The following is an 18,363-nucleotide window of genomic DNA, read 5'->3' as shown; positions in this document are numbered from 1 at the left end:
AGTGGGAATGCCCTCCCATCAAATGTCAAGGAAATAAACAACTATCTGACTTTTAGAAAACATCTGAAGGCAGCCCTTTTTAGGGAAGTTTTTAATGTTTGATGTTTTATCGTGTTTTTAATATTCTGTTGGGATCCGCCCAGAGTGGCTGGGGGAACCCAGCCAGATGGGTGAGGTAATAATAATAATAATAATAATAATAATAATAATAATAATAATAATAATAATAATAGACTTTCTGATGTGCGTTACTGAGACAGAGATGATCAGGTTGTACAAATCCCCGGGAAGTGACACTAATGGGGTATGTACAACAGTTTTGGACCCCACAATGCAGATTAAAATGATGATCACATTTCCTTAAACAAAGCAGTATATGAAGTTCTCCAGTGTCACATCTATTCCCCCCTCATTACGTTATCTCCTCTTTTTGGCAATAATTACTTGACACAAGCCCAACAGAGAGAAAGACTACACATGTCTCATGTAATTTGGGAAAGGAACTTTGACCCCCTTGCAAAGAAATAAACATGCAATCACCCCTGGCTTTAAGTCCCACATTTGCTATATTTTATGGCCATGCCTTGCAGACAAATTGAATCAGAAATTTTATGTCTGGCCAATATATAAATACGGTACAGTATTTACAATCCCATAATTATTGGCCACGGTTCGCATCCATCCTAGATTACTGCAGTTTGTTTTGCCTGTGGGTTCACCACTGGGAAACTGTCAGAAGTCTTAGCTGCTGCAGAACATGGGAGCCAGGCTGTTAACTGGCTGTCTTTACTGAGAACGTTTTGGTTGGCTAACCATTTTTTTAGGGCAGAGAAGGAGAATCTTGCCCCTCACCTAATGTCATTGGGCACCAGCTTCACTTACATGGAAACCGGGGAAGCTGCCTTAGAATCATAGAATCGTAGAGTTGGAAGGGGTGCTGAGGGTCATCTAGTCCAACCCCCTTCAACGCAGGAATCTCAGCTGAAGCACCCATGACAGATTCAACCTCTGCTTAAAAACCTCCAAGGAAGGAGAGTCCACAACCTCCCGAGGGAGTCCGTTCCATGGTGAACAGCTCTTTACTGTCAGAAAGTTCTTCCTGATGTTTAGCCGGAATCTCCTTTCTTGCAACTTGAAGTCATGGGTTCGAGTCCTACACTCCAGAGCAGGAGAAAACAAGCTAGCTCCACCTTCCACGTGGCAGCCCTTAAGATATTTGAAGATGGCTATCCTATCTCCTCTCAGTCTCCTCTTTTCAAGGCTGAACTTACCCAGCTCCTTCAACCATTCCTCATCAGGCTTGGCTTCCAGACCCTTGATCATCTTGGTAGCCCTTCCTCTGCACATGTTCCAGCTTGTCAAAATAAATTGCGGCAAAATAATAAGAATAGAAATAATAATAATAATAATATTCTGCTGCATTTGGAATTGTGACTGTCTATTTTCAATTAGGGGCTGGAAATGTTTCAGCTGGCCTCTCTAGCTGCACACTATGGCTTGATCTGCAACAGTTCTTAGCAGGAAATGATAGTCCCACATGCTCATTCCTGCATCTCAAATGCATGGCTAAAGAGGCTGATGGAAAAGTTGGCAATCCTGTTCTCAGCTGATCTACATTAACTGCCATATTAATATATAATGTGTTTATATTAACTTGTCAAGGGATCCGATACTTGTAATAAAATACGTTTTATTATATACAACATGCATTATATATCATTCATTCTCTCATGGTTCCCAGTTCCTCTGAGCAGTAGGAAGTTCCAAGGGCTGCTGGTTTGGGCTGCGTTTCTTTGTCAGCTGAAGGTGGTGGAGACTTGCAGGAGTTTTTGTAATATCTGCTTAATATATTGTTCTAAGTTTGTGGGTGCCAGACTCCCCTGTGCTATGAGATTGTGGGTGCCAGACCTTTTTAACACAGCTAGTGTTAAAAAAGGGACCCAGGTGGCGCTGTGGGTTAAACCACAGAGTCTAGGGCTTGCCGATCAGAAGGTTGGCGGTTCGAATCCCTGCAATGGGGTGAGCTCCCGTTGCTCGGTCCCAGCTCCTGCCCACCTAGCAGTTCGAAAGCACATCAAAGTGCAAGTAGATAAATAGGGACCGCTCCGGCGGGAAGGTAAACGGTGTTTCCATGCGCTGCTCTGGTTTGCCAGAAGCAGCTTTGTCATGCTGGCCACATGACCCGGAAGCTGTCTGCAGACAAACGCTGGCTCCCTCGGCCGATAGAGCAAGATGAGCGCTGCAATCCCAGAGTCGGAAACGACTGGACCTTATGGTCAGGGGCCCCTTTACCTTTACCTTTACTGTTAAAAAAAGGCATGTTAAAATATAAGACAAGTTTCCATTTTGTTATTGTTGTTGTTTAATCATTTAGTCGTGTCCGACTCTCCGTGACCCCATGGACCAGAGCACGCCAGGCACTCCTGTCTTACACTGCTTCCTGCAGTTTGGTCAAACTTATGTTGGTAGCTTTGAGAACACTGTCCAACCATCTCGTCCTCTGTCGTCCCCTTCTCCTAGTGCCCTCAATCTTTCCCAACATCAGGGTCTTTTCCAGGGGGCCTTCTCTTCTCATGAGGTGGCCAAAGTATTGGAGCCTCAGCTTCACGATCTGTCCTTCCAGTGAGCACTCAGGGCTGATTTCCTTCAGAATGGATAGGTTTGATCTTCTTGCAGTCCATGGGACTCTCAAGAATCTCCTCCAGCACCATAATTCAAAAGCATCAAGCATAACGTTCAAAAGCATAAAGTTTCCATATATATATATTCTCATTTTCCCAGTCTACAAATATTTTAAGAAAGAAAAATTTTGCACAGTCAATATAAAGTGCCCAGTCTTCAAGTCTGTCCCCTCCCCACTTTCTGCGGTTACTTATCTTTTACCACTGCATATCCCCCCCGTTTACTATTTTCCCTTTTGTATTTCCTTTAATTTATTCTTACTGCACGTTTTCACGTCAATCCTCCTAATGATTTAAGTCGTTCACAATAACTCTCCAAGTAGTCCACAAATTCTCCCCATTCTGTATTTTAAAAGTCTTTCTTCTTGGTTTCTTATTTGCCAGCTCTGCGTACTCCATCAATTTTAGTTGCCAGTCCCTCCTGCTGCAGGAAAGTTTCTTGAGAAGTCCTGGCCTGGTGTAATGAGCCATTAAGAAAACAAAGGCAAGTTGGCTCTGTGCCAGATGGAAAAGGGGTGAGGATGCTGTGTCTCGTTTCCAAAAGGAAATGAGAATCCCAGGTGAGCCCCTGGAATCTCGCACTGCTCAGTACTGTTGTATTTTTTTGTTGCGGCTTTGCTTTATTTACAGGTGAAACTCGGAAAATTTGAATATCGTTGAAAAGTGCATTTATTTCAGTAACGCAACTTAAAAGGTAAAACCAATATATGAGATAGATGCATGACATGCAAAGCAAGATATGTCAAGCCTTTATTTGTTGTAATTGTAATTACTTGTCGTTAGGCAGGTCAATTATAAATGGAATGTAATTAATGAAATGTAATAGCGATGTTTATTTTTGTATTATTGTAACTATTTCTGAGTTTCACCTGTACAGTGGTACCTCGGTTTATGAACACAATTGGTTCCGGATGTGGTGGAGTCTCCTTCTTTGGAGGTCTTTAAGCAGAGGCTTGACAGGCATATGTCAGGAATGCTTTGATGGTGTTTCCTGCTTGGCAGGGGGTTGGACTGGATGGCCCTTGTGGTCTCTTCCAACTCTATGATTCTATGATTCTAAGTCTGTTCATAAACTGAAGCGTTCATAAACTGAAGTGAACTTTCCCATTGAAAGTCATGGAAAGTGGATTAATCTGTTCCAGATGGTCCGCGGAGTACTTAAACTGAAGCATTCATAAACTGAAGCGAACTTTCCCATTGAAAGTAATGGAAAGTGGATTAATCCGTTCCAGACGGGTCCGTGGAGTACTCAACCTGAAGCGTACTTAACCCGAAGCATGGGTGTAATTGGTTCCGGAAGTCTGTTCATAAACTGAAGCGTTCATAAACTGAAGTGAACTTTGCCATTGAAAGTAATGGAAAGTGAATTAATCCTTTCCAGATGGGTCCGCGGTGTTCATAAACCGAAAAGTCATAAACCGAGGTGTTCATAAACCAAGGTTCCACTGTATATTGCACCCCGATTATTACTTTCAGGTTGTGAGCGTAACCCAGTAAACTTTTGCTACAGGTCGGAATATAAATAATGTAAATATAGAAATAGACCGCATTTATATATGCTTGTAAATGTAGTGTGTATATACATGTGTGTGTGTGTGTGTGTACACAAACACGCATATACAAATATAATGACTGAGTAAATACTATATATTTAAAGCACACCGCTCCAACGAAGTCTGGTAACTGTAATTGGTTTGGGTTGCTGGGAATCATAGCTTTGTGAAGGGTAAGCCACAGTTCCAAGGTTTCTTTGAACTCAGCTGGGAGCGATGTGCTTTAAATAGATGACATGTACGCAACACTATCCTTGCACAGGACACTTTAAAATGTTCAGCGCATTACATTCACAGAAACTGTCTTGGTGTTATCCCTTTGACAGCACAATATAATTATCCCCATACTACAGATGGGGAAACAGAGGCTGAGAGAGAACCACTTGCTGAGTAAGTTCATGGCGGAGGCAAAGGTTACAGCCGAAGCCCTTCTGATTCATAGCTCTATTGCTCAGCCACCGTGCCGGATGTTTAGCTGTTTTGATCACTCTGCCGTTAAGTGCAGGTATTCAAATAAATAACTCCCAAATAACTTGGCCTGGGGCAAGAGTAATCATCACCTCCGTATGTCATGATAAATCACTTGGTTGGCTGGCTGGTGGTTGTAGATCCCTTTGCTATTCATCGGCCACTGCCCTGTCCGAGTTATGTGTTTGCTATGCTCTGCTGCCGATTCGGTTACTGTCTTTTGGCAGAGATAAGCAGAGCACCTGCTGACCCATTCAATTATTGAGAGGAGACGTAAGGGAGATATGCATCTCATAAACTGCGCAGTCAGGCATGCTTTCCTGGAGTTTCTTAGATGGCAAATCCTTCTCATATTTCGGCTGGTGCTGTTATGTAAGTAGGAAAGTGTTGTAGTGAAAAATCAGGCTGGACTAAAATATTGCGGGGTGGGTTTTTTTGTTTGCTGAGGCACTGGTTTTCTACTTGCAAGGAGTTTAAAAACCAAATCAAAATGTGGCTCTGATACCTTTGCCCAGGTCCCTTGAACAGTCTGCCTGTGTCTTGACTGCCTGAACTTCCTATGTACAGTGGTACCTCGGAAGTCAAACGGAATCTGTTCCAGAAGTCCGTTCGACTCCCAAAATGTCCGGAAACCAAGGCGTGGCTTCCAATTTGCTGCAGGAAGCTCCTGCAGCCAATCGGAAGCTGCGGAAGCCCCGTTGGACGTTCGGGTTCCAAAGAACGTTCGCAAACTGGAACACTCACTTCCTGGTTTGCGGCGTTCGGGAGCCAAAACGTTCGACTCGCAAGGCGTTCCGGATCCGAAGTACGACTCTACTTAAAACGGTAGGATGTCTACAAAGTCATTCATTCATTCATTTTGCCGATCTCGATTTTTTCATAGGGACCGCTCTGAAGCGCTTTTTCCAAATGTTATATCTTAACAAATTGTAAAGAAGTCAAGAAACGGGAGAATGGAGAATGATCTTCACGGGGCAGATGCATGTTGCTGGGTTGGCAGAAAGGCTGGAATGTTATGACATCTGCTCCAAGGGAGTTTCTGTGTCAAATAAGTTATTCCAGAGTAACTGAGGGAGAAAACAAAACCAAGCCACATTCATACATACATGCAATGCATACACACAAAAATGTGACCATGTTTAAATAATAGACCTTGGAGGCCTCCGTTCAAAAGATTGCAAGTTAATTCCCTGGCATCTCCAGTTAGAAGTATTAGGGTGGGAGGGAGTGTAAGGATGCCCTGCCCTCTCAGTCTTTGTTTCTGCCTGAGACCATGGAGAGCAGCTGCCGGTCAGAGTAGACAATGCTGGCCTAGATGGACACAGAGCCTGTTGTGATATAAGGAGCTTCGTATGTTCACTCCAGGGAACTTTTCTTGCATGTGAAGTCAGGCTCTGGTGGATTGAGCAGACAAGACCATAATAATAATAATAATAATAATAATAATAATAATAATAATATATTATTTATACCCCGCCCATCTGGTTGGGTTCCCCCAGCCACACTGGGCAGCTTCCAACAAAACGCTAAAATACAGAAATCCATCAAACATTAAAAGCTTCCCTAAACAGGGCTGCCTTGAGATGCCTTCTAAAGATCTGGTAATTGTTGTTCTCTTTGACCTCTGGTGGGAGGGCATTCCACAGGGTGGGTGCCACTACCATAGAATCACAGAATCACAGAATCATAGAGTTGGAAGAGACCACAAGGGCCATCCAGTCCAACCCCCTGCCAAGCAGGAAACACCATCAAAGCATTCTTGACATATGCCTGTACCGAGAAGGCCCTCTGCCTGGTTCCCTGTAACTTGGCTTCTCGTAGCGAGGGAACCTCCAGAAGGCCCTCGGTGCTGAATCTCAGTGTTTCCAATGGTCAAGAAGGCAGTTTCTCGATGTACTATGAGGGGCAGATGTGGCTTGTCTACCTGGGAAGGGAGCCCAACAAGGAGAAGGAAAACTCTGATCCTAAACCTCCACTGCCTTGTGGGATATTGTTGGGAGAAGAAAAGGCTAAGGAGGAAACCCTTCACAAATCCAGAGCAGAGTCCCTCAGACAGTTGGACGGTTGTCTTGTGCGCCTCCTCCTGGCAACTCCTGCAGCCAAGCTGGTGCCAAACGTCCTGCTCTGCTTTCCTTTGGACCACACCATTAAGGCCAAGAGTCTTGTCGTCTGGGCAGCCCAGGACCTCCATGCACACTGCCCAGGCTTGTGCCCCGGAGAGGTCACTTCAGTGCTGCTAATTTTGACTTCAGTTTTGACTTCACCCCTGGAGGCGCATTCCATTGTTTCTCGAGACAGACAGGTGACAACAGACTCCTACTCCAGGGACCTTTACTCGGCTTCCTTGACTTTTCAAGCCCTCTGTTCCTGTTTGTTTTATTCACCCGCCCTGTCCCTCGACCAGCCTCTTTAACACCCCTCAATTCACTCTTCAAACCAAGGACCAAACGAGGATTTCATAGCAATCGAGAACCACAGCTAAGCTCTTTTCGGGTGCGCAGACTGAAGATTTGGTCCAAATGATAAAAGAGGAGCATCTTTTTTGCCAGGAGGTTGCTGTGGAATGTGCTCGGTTTCCTGCCTCTGCATTTTGCCAACACAAAGAAAAGCTTTTCCTGTCCAGGGAGCTGCTCAGTCTGCAAACACTTAAAAGTCAACTTCTTGGGAGTGACTTCCCCACATCTTGGAAAAGATTGGCGGTTAGCTCCCAATTCAATTCCTACTGGTGGTATGTGCATGTGTCGCAGTTACAATAAATCTCCTTTAGCAAAGAGCAAGAGAAATGTGTTTCCCCCCCTTCCAGTTGCCAGTGGTAGCACTCCAATATTGTGGAGCCAGCTTATGTTGCATCCTGTTCCTAGAAAAACAAGGGCATTCCTTTACAGCAGACTTGTAAATAGTTGCTTACATAAGAAGAGCTCTACTGGAGGCCACAGTGCCTCATAAGAAATCTACAGCGGTCAGGACAAATGCCATGGAGGCTAGAGACATAAGTAGGTGGAACCACAGATATCTGTTCGACCTTTTACAGTTGTTGTTTAGCCGTTTAGTTGTGTCTGACTCTTCGTGACCCCATAGAACAGAGCACGCCAGGCACTCCTGTCTTCCACTGCCTCCTGCAGTTTGGTCAGACTCATGTTCGTAGCTTCGAGAACACTGTCCAACCATCTCATCCTCTGTCGCCCCCTTCTCCTTGTGCCCTCCATCTTTCCCAACATCAGGGTCTTTTCCAGGGGGGGGGGGTCTTCTCTTCTCATGAGGTGGCCAAAGTATTGGAGCCTCAGCTTCAGGATCTGTCCTTCCAGGGAGCACTCAGGGCTGATTTCCTTATACAGTAGACAACAGAAAAGCCAGAGATTTCTATACACCCCTCTCTGCATCCAGGTAAGAGCCACGGATCATAGAATCATAGATTTGTGGAGATGGAAGGGACCACAAGAGTCATTTAGTCCAACTCTCTGCTAAAGCATCCCTGAAAGATCCAACCTCTGTTTAAAAACCTCCAAGGAAGGAGAGTCCACCACCTCCCGAGGGGAGACCATGCCACTGTCAAACAGTTCTTGCTGTCAGAAAGTTCTTCCTGATGTTTAGTCGGAATCTCCTTTCTCTTGAAGCCATTGCTTCGAGTCCTACCCTCCAGAGCAGGAGAAAACAAGCTAGCTCAAATTTTCCATGTGACAGCTCTTGAGATATTTGAAGATGGCTATCCTCTCAGTCTCCTCTTTTCCAGGCTAAACATACCCAGCTCCTTCAACCTTTCCTCATAAGGCTTGGCTTCCAGACCCTTGATCATCTTGGTTGCCCTCCTCTGCATGGGCTTTCAACATTGTACACTGCTCAGAGGTTTAAAAAATATTAAGTGCTTTCAAAATGTTTTAAATGAACTACCTGTCAAATGAAAGGTGGGGTGCAAAAAATAAAAAGACCTGATTTTTTTTGGGAGGAGGGCTCTGCTTAGCTTCCGATGTTTCCCCTCCAGTTGACACTGGGTTGCTCCCTAGGAGCTTTTCTGCAATGCTCCTGCAATGCTACCACACCATTGCTGTCTAAAGCAGCTATAGAATCATAGAATCGTAGAATTGTAGAGTTGGAAGAGACCACAAGGGCCATCCAGTCCAACCCCCTGCCGAGCAGGAAACACCATCAAAGCATTCTTGACATATGCCTGTCAAGCCTCTGCTTAAAGACCTCCAAAGAAGGAGACTCCACCACACTCCTTGGTAGCAAATTCCACTGCCAAACAGCTCTTACTGTCAGGAAGTTCTTCCTAATGTTTAGGTGGAATCTTCTTTCTTGTAGTTTGAATCCATTGCTCCGTGTCCGCTTCTCTGGAGCAGCAGAAAACAACCTTTCTCCCTCCTCTATATGACATCCTTTTATATAATTGAACATGGCTATCATAACCTTCTCTTCTCCAGGCTAAACATACCCAGCTCCCTAAGCTGTTCCTCATAAGGCATTGTTTCCAGGCCTTTGACCATTTTGGTTGCCCTCCTCTGCACACTTTCCAGCTTGTCAGTATCCTTCTTGAACTGTGGTGCCCAGAACTGGACACAGTACTCCAGGCGAGGTCTGACCAGAGCAGAATACAGTGGTACTATTACTTCCCTTGATCTAGATGCTATACTCCTATTGATGCAGCCCAGAATTGCATTGGCTTTTTTAGCTGCTGCATCACACTGTTGACTTGTGTCAAGTTTGTGGTCTACCAAGACTCTTAGATCCTTTTCACATGTACTGCTCTCAAGCTAGGTGTCTCCCATCCTGTATTTGTGCCTTTCATTTTTTTTTGCCCAAGTGTAGTACTTTACATTTCTCCTTGTTAAAATTCATCTTGTTTGCTTTGGCCCAGTTGTCTAATCTGTTAAGGTCATTCTGAAGTGTGATCCTGTCCTCTGGGGTGTTAGCCACCCCTCCCAATTTGGTGTCATCTGCAAACTTGCTCAGGATGCCCTCAAGCCCATCATCCAAGTCATTGATAAAGATGTTGAATAAGATTGGGCTCAAGACAGAACCTTATGGCACCCCACTAGTCACTACTCTCCAGGATGAGAAGGAGCCATAGAGTGACAGCAGCAGGACAAAGAAAAGAAAAGCCAAAACAACCCCCTGAATATTTACTGTATGGTATGAGAAGTGAGCAGATTTCATCAGGAAGATAGAGGATATGCATCAATGGAAAATTAAGAAATATGGCATACTCAAAACGTCTGCAGGCACAAATAGTGTTGAAAATAAGATTACCTATGATTGCTCTGGTGGCATCATGAGCACAAATGATAATGAATATGCAATAGTTCTGGTTACAGGTAGGTAGCCGTGTTGGTCTGGATCGAAGTAAAATAAAAAAATTCCTTCAGTAGCAATATGCAATAGAAAGGACATTTGGAGGGTGGCCTTGCCATAGGGAAACTAGCCATAGCTACAGCATCAACACTGCATTTCCCTATGTGTGGCGAGTCATGCATGCTTCCTGTCTGTTGTTTCTGGAATTAATGCCAGAAAAGAGAGAAGGAAGGCACTGGCAATTTCCAAAACTCCAGAGCTGGAAATGTTATTTGTAAGTCCAAATTTGGTGTTTGCTTTTTAAGCTTTGTAGTTTTCATTTTGAGTTCATACGAGAGCGACAGAGAGACTTGACAAAGGCATACATATTCCCATGGCCCTAAAATTTGAGGCTGGAGACTAATGATTTTCTCCCCGCCCACAAGCGCATTCCTTTGCAAGATGGCTGTCTGAAAAATTTGAAGGAGGCCTCTCAAGAAGAGATTCCATAAGCTTGAAATCTGAAATATTTGCCCAGCCCTGTCTTAATCTTACTTCCAACGCTGAGTTACCTGCAAGGATTCATTGCACTGACACAGTAAAGAACACAAATGTGACAAAGTGGGGGGGGGGGAAGGAGAAAAAGAGCAAACTCTGTTCTGCCACATTTCCTCGCGTAGGGTGTGACTTGGAGAGGAAATACCAAAATACCACCAGAAAGCTTATTCCCACAGCGCATTCAGCCTAATCGAAACCAGAAGGGCTCGCCGTTGTCCCTGTACAAGGGCTTCTCTTGCCAGACTTCCAGATCAAAGAGACTTTGAAGAACCCCAGTTTTTCAGCATCCCTCCCAAATGACCTTCTGATTCCTCGAGAAGGCCATCTTTTGCTAGCAAATAATGGTTGTCCAAGGAATATTACAATCCTACGGGACAGATGCTGGAATTCCACAATTCTTCATTATGCTATGCTAGGTTATATTAATCGCCACTGCTACTTCCAAATGGGACTCATTCCAGTAGGAATAAACAACTAAGCCCATAGAAGATGGGAGACAAGGGGAGGGCTCCTGAATTAGGCCAATGCCCCACGTACTCCCAGTGGGATCAAGTTGCAAGAAAGGAGATTCCGACTAAACATCAGGAAGAACTTTCTGACAGTAAGAGCTGTTCAACAGTGGAACCCTTGAGAGGTGGTGGACTCTCCTCCCTTGGAGGTTTTTAAGCAGAGGTAGGATGGCCATCTGCCATGGATGCTTTAGTTGAGATTCCTACATTGCAGGGGGTTGGACTAGAGGACCCTTAGGGGCCCTTCCAACACTACAATTTTATGATTCCATGAATCTGTAGCACAAGGAGAAGGATTTCAGGTTGACTTTCTCTGCTCACAAAGATTTTAAAAGGTCTTTAAACGATACTATTCACCTGAAGTCTCAGCTAACTTCTCTACTGAAGTTCTAGTTATAGGTAGGTAGCCGTGTTGGTCTGACGTAGTCGAAACAAAATAATAATAAAAAATCATTCCAGCAGCACCTTAGAGACCAACTAAGTTTGCCATAGATATGAGCTTTTGTGTGCATGCACACTTCTTCAGATACACCTGAAGAAGTGTGCATGCACACGAAAGCTCATACCTATGACAAACTTAGTTGGTCTCTAAGGTGCTGCTGGAAGGAATTTTTTTATTTTGTTTCTCTACTGAAGGTACAAGAGGGTATCAACAGGGGGTTTGAGGGAATGCCAAGGTTTGCAGAGGTATAAAAATATTTAGGGGGGAAGCTAGGGGAGCATCCCCACACCAAATTTGCAGGAGTGGGCCCGTGGGTCCTTGGGACGGGGAGGGGAAGAAAGAAGCCACTGCTGTTAGGGAGACTCGCCTCTGAGAAACTGTGGGGTAACTTTGTAGAAATTCACTGGAACAGTCCCCTCACCCTGTCCCTGGTTTCTCTGAATAATTTTGAGAGGCTATTTACACACGGCTCCGATTTCAACTGCTGCTTTGAATTATTGTTTAGTAAAATGGTATATTGCAGTGTTATGTTTATTTTATGCAAGCTGCCCGGGAGAGCTTTCCCTTCTTCTGAACCAAAACTGCATTTCGAAATTCAGATTAACTGTGCCCTGATCCACTCATAAGTCCGAGAAGAGCGAACTGGCCATGAATTTGTGGACCGCACTAAACTGTCCTCCATACCTGTAATAAGCTGCCTCGTGTTGAGTCAGACCCTTTGTCCAGCTACTTCAGTATTGTCTACACTGACTGGCAGCAGTTAACTCCTAGGTTTCAGACAGGGTCCTCTCCTGGTCCTTACATGGCGATGCCAGAAATCGAACCGGGGACTTTCTGCTGCTGCTCTTGCACCTCTGAAAGATGTATTATAAAGCCATGCTTGCAGGTATCACATTTTTCTTGTGTCTGAATCCGTAATTTGGGGGTGCTGGGTGGTAGGGGAGCATACAGACCCTCCAAGTGTCCCTATTTTCCAGGGACTGTCCTGGATTTACAGAAGTTGTCCTGGTTTCTGATTTGATCATGGAACGTCCCGCTTTTCCTTAGGACGTCCTTATTGTCATCAGAGAAACGTTGGAGGGTATGGAGGGTATGGAGTTATGCAACCCTTGAGTCAAGGAGATAAGTAACTACGGTATACAACCTTTAGAAGGCATCTGAAGGCAACCCTGTATAGGGAAGGATTTTTTTAGTTTAATGTTTTATTATGTTTTTATACGTGTATGTTGGAAGCTGCCCAGAGTGGCTGGGGAACCCAGTCCGATGAGTGGGCTACAAATAATAAAGTTGCTATTATTCAGTGTGTGTGTTTTTCTAGAAAACATGGAGTTGTTACAATAAGTGCCACACTTTTTAACAGCAACAAAAGAGAGGTGTCAGCATTGTGCATCCTTGAGTACCCACAGAATAAAACACTGCAATTATTATTATTATTATTATTATTATTATTATTATTATTATTATATAGGACATTCCTATTTTCACTGGAGAAATGTTGGAAGCTATGGAGCATATTGTGTGAATTGGCTCTTGCTGAGGCACGAGGAACGGACATTCTGCAGTGTTTTACCAGGGCTGAACATAGAAACAAAGTTCCATGTGTCAGCTCATGCTCCAACAGCCCCATTTCAAAAAATGAGCCTCCGTTTTCCATATCTACAGCGCTGGCTGCTCTCTTTCCCCCTTCCTGCAATAAAAAAGGCACAGTCACAAGTTTCGGGGAAAGGAAAACAGCTTATACTGCAAGCCACACTCTTCTTTCTTCTTTCCCATTTGTGCTGCCCCCAAACACCACATGCCAAACCCACAGCAAGCGACCGCATTCAGATGACCTGCTTTGTTAGAGCTATTTTTTGAGGACATCGGAGAATCATCCACTTGTCCCTCCTGAAAAATTAGTGTGGGCGATACAGGATCAGGGCTAACACATGGAGATGGGAGCACTCAGTAAACTCCCTCCGACAGTGGAGGCAGAGCACAGCCATCATGAACTAGAAGCATCTGCTGAAGGTTCAATTCCTGGCATCTCTGGGTAGCACCAGTCTGAAAGCCCAGAGACCTGTTACTGCCAGTCAGTGTCGACAATACTGAGCTAGGTGGACCAATGGCCTGATTTGTTGCATTTCCCAAAAGACCTGAGGCCTTCCCACTAGGGATAAAGGTAAAGGGACCCCTGACCATTAGGTCCAGTCGTGACTGACTCTGGGGTTGCGCGCTCATCTCGCATTATTGGCCGAGGGAGCCGGCGTATAGCTTCCAGGTCATGTGGCCAGCATGACAAAGCCACTTCTGGCGAACCAGAGCAGCACACGGAAACGCCGTTTACCTTCCCGCTGTAGCGGTTCCTATTTATCTATTTGCATTTTGACGTGCTTTCGAACTGCTAGGTTGGCAGGAGCTGGGACTGAGCAACGGGAGCTCACCCCGTCGCAGGAATTCGAACCGCCGACCTTCTGATCAGCAAGCCCTAGGCTCTGTGGTTTAACCCACAGCGCCACCTGGGTCCCTTACCCACTAGGGATAATGAGTGATAATACCTTGAAGAAGGCACACAATCTCTTTCTATATGCAACAGCTGCAGCTAGAGCGGTATATGCAAAAAAATGGAAAGAAAAAGAGGTGCCTACGAAAGAAACCTGGCAGAATAAATTGATAGAATGCACAGAACTAGTATTTATGACCATGAAACTAAGAAATAACAATGACTCCTAGACAAGAGAAGAGTGGAAGAGAAGATACACTACAGTGGAACCTTGGTTTATGAACACCTCGGTTTATGAATTTTCGGTTTACGAATGCCGCGGACCCATCTGGAACGGATTAATTCACTTTCCATTACTTTCAGTGGGAAAGTTCGCTTCAGTTTATGAACGCTTCAGTTTATGAACAGACTTCCGGAACCAATTACACCCATGCTTCGTGTCAAGTATGCTTCAGGTTGAATACTCCGCGGACCCATCTGGAACGGATTAATCCACTTTCCATTCCTTTCAATGGGAAAGTTCGCTTCAGTTTATGAACGCTTCAGTTTATGAACAGACCTCCGGAACCAATTGTGTTCATAAACCGAGGTACCACTGTATTCAATTTAACCTAAAAGTAGGAGTTAACATGTGAGCAGCAGATAATATCAAATACAGTGGTACCTCAGGTTACAGACGCTTCAGGTTACAGACTCCGCTAACCCAGAAATAGTACCTCGGGTTAAGAACTTTGCTTCAGGATGAGAACAGAAATCGTGCGGCGGCAGCAGGAGCCCCCATTACCGTAGCTAAAGTGGTGTCTCAGGTTAAGAACAGTTTCAGGTTAAGAACGGACCTCCAGAACGAATTAAGTTCTTAACCCGAGGTACCACTGTAAAAGAAGATTTGAGAGAAAAAACAGGTGGGATATCAGGATATGCAACTGACGAAGGTTTGCTTAGAATGCCGTGGAAAGATGGACTGGGAAGTCCTGGGAAAAGGGAAAAATGAAGGATATGGTATGATGTGTGTATATAAGTTGTAAAAAGGCATTAACACACACACACACACACACACACACACACACACACACACAACCTTGGACCCATTCTGGTCTCACTACCAGCTCCACTGATCGCTTTGTCTCTAAACTGAGATGGTGGAAGGAGATGGAAAGAAGAGCCACTCTCCCTGATCATGGCTTCTCCACCACACTTCTGTCCAGGGAGGAAATCCGGGAAAAATTATCATTTTCTAGGGTGCACACTGGTGGGTATGCGTGTGAAATGTATTTCTGGAAGAACACATCTGTTTACAGGGCACACAAATAGCACAACTTTCCAATGCAATCTTGGCTCTGCTTCCCTTTACCATCGAATCAGTTTCCAAACCTGATGCTGGCTCATCTAAACCTGCATTTCTGACTTTCACAGAAGCATGCCAACAAACAGTGGGGGCGAGACCCCAGAAGCTCATTATGACTGCAATAACCCCATCAACTTCACTGGACCTTCTACTTCTCAGTAGAAAATGCATATGGTTACTCTATAAGTGACGTCTGTGAAATCTGCCCTCTTAAGGCTGCATAGGATTGTGGTCTTAATTTGGAGAACTTTACTTGGTAGTCAGTGGAAGAAAGTTATTTCTCTACCAAACACACATTCTTGGCATCACATGCTTTGCATCTATTTATCTGTGAAATTTATAACCCACCCTTTAGATGGCCCCTTTTGATCCACAGACAATGGAAATTCCATAAAAATAAAAACAAAAAAGGGATTATTTCCAGGATTACTGTTGAAAATATCATTTTAAAAAATAACTCTATGGAGTGAAATATTGCATAATTAGGGTCTGATCTTGTTGCAGGTAACAATAGTTGATATATGCACAGGATTGGACCTAAGAACCCCCTTTCAGCACAGAGGGAGACCATCCAATCCTTTTCACAATGATCCTATTAAAACACACACACTACATGCAAAGAGCACTCCCCCCCCAAACATTCAGATACAATTTTGAGCCATTAGCCAAAGAACTAATTTTTATATTCACACTTTTATTGCTGTCTAATTTTTCAGCAGGAGTGACTGTGGCTAACCCTGGCCACTTCATAGCCCCTTCTTGCGTTTGATCCAAGTCTCCCCTTTAGAGCTGAAATACTTGAAAAGACAAAAGAAATAAATGAGGCATGGACATTACGAAGAAATTTTAAAACTGAACTGGAGTTGATTTGCAACAGGCCTGTGAGGAATGCAAATCACATCCATCCATAATGATATAGTTATTTGAAGAAGGTTGTGTGTGTTTTTGTTTTAGGCTTTTTTTGGGGGGGGCGCGGGTTTGGTGTTTTTTGTTTTTTGTTTGCTGGTGGGGAAGACTCAGTGTGAAAACTAAACTTTCTGCCAGTATCAAGACAATGGGTTTGAGCATGTGGCTTCTCTGCAAGCCCAGCTCTGTAAAAAAATTTGCTCACAAGAGCAGTTCTTAAAAGTTAATGGGATTCCCCTCCTCCCCGAGTAAGGATTTCTGGGCCGTGCATAAAAACATGCAGAGTGATCCTTCCTGATGTTGCACAAGTAATTGCTTAGCACCCTTTATTTTGCACAAGGAAAAGCAAGCATTTGCAGACAATTAAAATATGAGACAATCAACATAGCGAAAACAAGCACTTTCCCTGCAATTTGAAATTTAAGACATCCATACTTAAGGAGCAGAGACACAAGCTGGGCTCCAGTCTCTCAACTAAGCATTGATCACTCACCAAGACTTGTCCACAGTGAGCTCCCATTCCAGAAGTGCCCGCCAAAATGTAGGCCATCATTCCATATTGAAGGTTAAAAATTATTTTCCCACGGGCAGCTGAACAGGAAAAAAATGGTCCACACTGCTCCAGTGATAACTCCCAGGAATTGGGGGTTAATATTTGATTTCTTGGTGCAAACTGAAAGAAAATCCAAAGTCCAGGGATCCACAGATAGTTTTCTGGGAGCCTAAGAGTTTTTGACTTGCATCCATAAAAGTCCTGGCCGGTAAGGAGACACAAATACAATTGGTAAAGGCAGCAGGAAGGAAAGTCTACCATGCGAGCCAAAAGGGGCTGGGGGTGGGGTGGGGAGGCCACTCACTGGACACCCCTTGGGCTGATAGAAGAGATTTCAGGAAATCCAAACACTTAAACAGGAAATCTGAATGCTGGATAAACATTCCATAATCTCCACTGCTAAGTGAACATGCAACCTCTCCTGTTAACCCTTTCCCTGCTCTGGGCGGAATGCAAAACTCAATTGGACATACTTTGCTGTAACCGGATCTCTCTTAACGTTCCACCATGTGCTTGCGTGTGTCTCTGCGGTATGACATTACTCGAGAATGGTGGTTAGGTTTCCTCCCCCTTTCTTCGTTTCTTTCAGAATTTACTAGCATCTGGCAGGGTTAGAAAGCATCCTTCCTCCCCATTGTTCCTTAATCTGGGCCTGGCAACATTTTAGTTAAAAGCGTGGCGATTTTCTGCAAGTTAATATTTTCCACCAGCCAAACAGCCCTGCAATGCAGCTTTGATTTGTAGCAGGAAAGGAATGCTAGGATACTTATTAGCTGTGTGTGTGTGTGTGTGTGTGTGTGTGTGTGTGTGTGTGTGTGTGTGTCCCACCCCCGCCAGCCAATGGCTCCTTTTTGCTTTGTTTCCATTTCACAGAGTAGCTCCCCTCCGCCACCATTCCTCCTCTTCTTCACGTGCTCCTACATGTCATTTCCTCAAAGGTTAATTTCTGCATGTCACCTGTTGATTTATTTTATTATCCTCCTGGCCCTCTGTGTTTGGTAAGGGAGATCCTGTTGCAATAATTCCATAAAGAAAACAGAAAGATCACTAAAAAGAATCTGAAGAAGTGTGCATGCACACGAAAGCTCATACCAAAATAAAAACTTAGTTGGTCTTTAAGGTGCTGCTGAGGGAATTTTTTTTATTTCACTAAAAAGAAGATATTGGGTTGTGGCCAATGTTAGTTCTACTCAGAGTCCAACCCACTGAAATTAACGAACATGACTAACTTGGGTCCATGCATTTCAGTGGGTCTACTCTCTCTGTTCAGTGGTACCTTGGTTCCTGAACAGCTTAGTTGTTGAGCAAATCGGCTCCCGAATGCAGCAAACCTGGAAGTAAGTGTTGCGGTTTGCGAACATTTTACGGAAGACGAACAGCCGATGTGGCTTCCAATTGAGTGGAGGAAGCTCCTGAAGCCAATCGGAAGCCGCACCTTGATTTTTTAATGGACTCCCAGAATGGATTAAGTTCGAGAACCAAGGTACCACTGTATAGAATTTAGCTGGGTACAACTCATGGGGTGGTAGTTATCCTCAGAGTAGACCCCTTGAAGTTGACACATTTGACTAACTGTTCCCTACTAAGGCTATTGTTTAGTT

The 18,363-nt window shown here is 44.3% G+C and overlaps 1 protein-coding gene across 2 annotated transcripts in view; it reads right to left on the bottom strand.

Moving 5' to 3' along the window:
* The window catches only part of ASAP1 (ArfGAP with SH3 domain, ankyrin repeat and PH domain 1), a 136,299-nt gene extending 119,134 nt beyond the window's left edge, over window positions 1–17,165 (bottom strand). The window contains exon 1 of one of the 2 annotated variants that reach the window (XM_060277613.1): window positions 16,703–17,165. The gene's annotated coding sequence lies outside the window, so the exon portion shown is untranslated. The remainder of the gene's footprint in view (window positions 1–16,702) is intronic. The other variant, XM_060277616.1, reaches the window with a different exon arrangement.
* Window positions 17,166–18,363: the final 1,198 nt, after the last annotated feature.

The sequence above is a fragment of the Zootoca vivipara genome, chromosome 8, assembly GCF_963506605.1.
Source record: "Zootoca vivipara chromosome 8, rZooViv1.1, whole genome shotgun sequence".
Taxonomy (NCBI): domain Eukaryota; kingdom Metazoa; phylum Chordata; class Lepidosauria; order Squamata; family Lacertidae; genus Zootoca; species Zootoca vivipara.
This window is presented reverse-complemented; position numbering and strand designations above follow the sequence as displayed.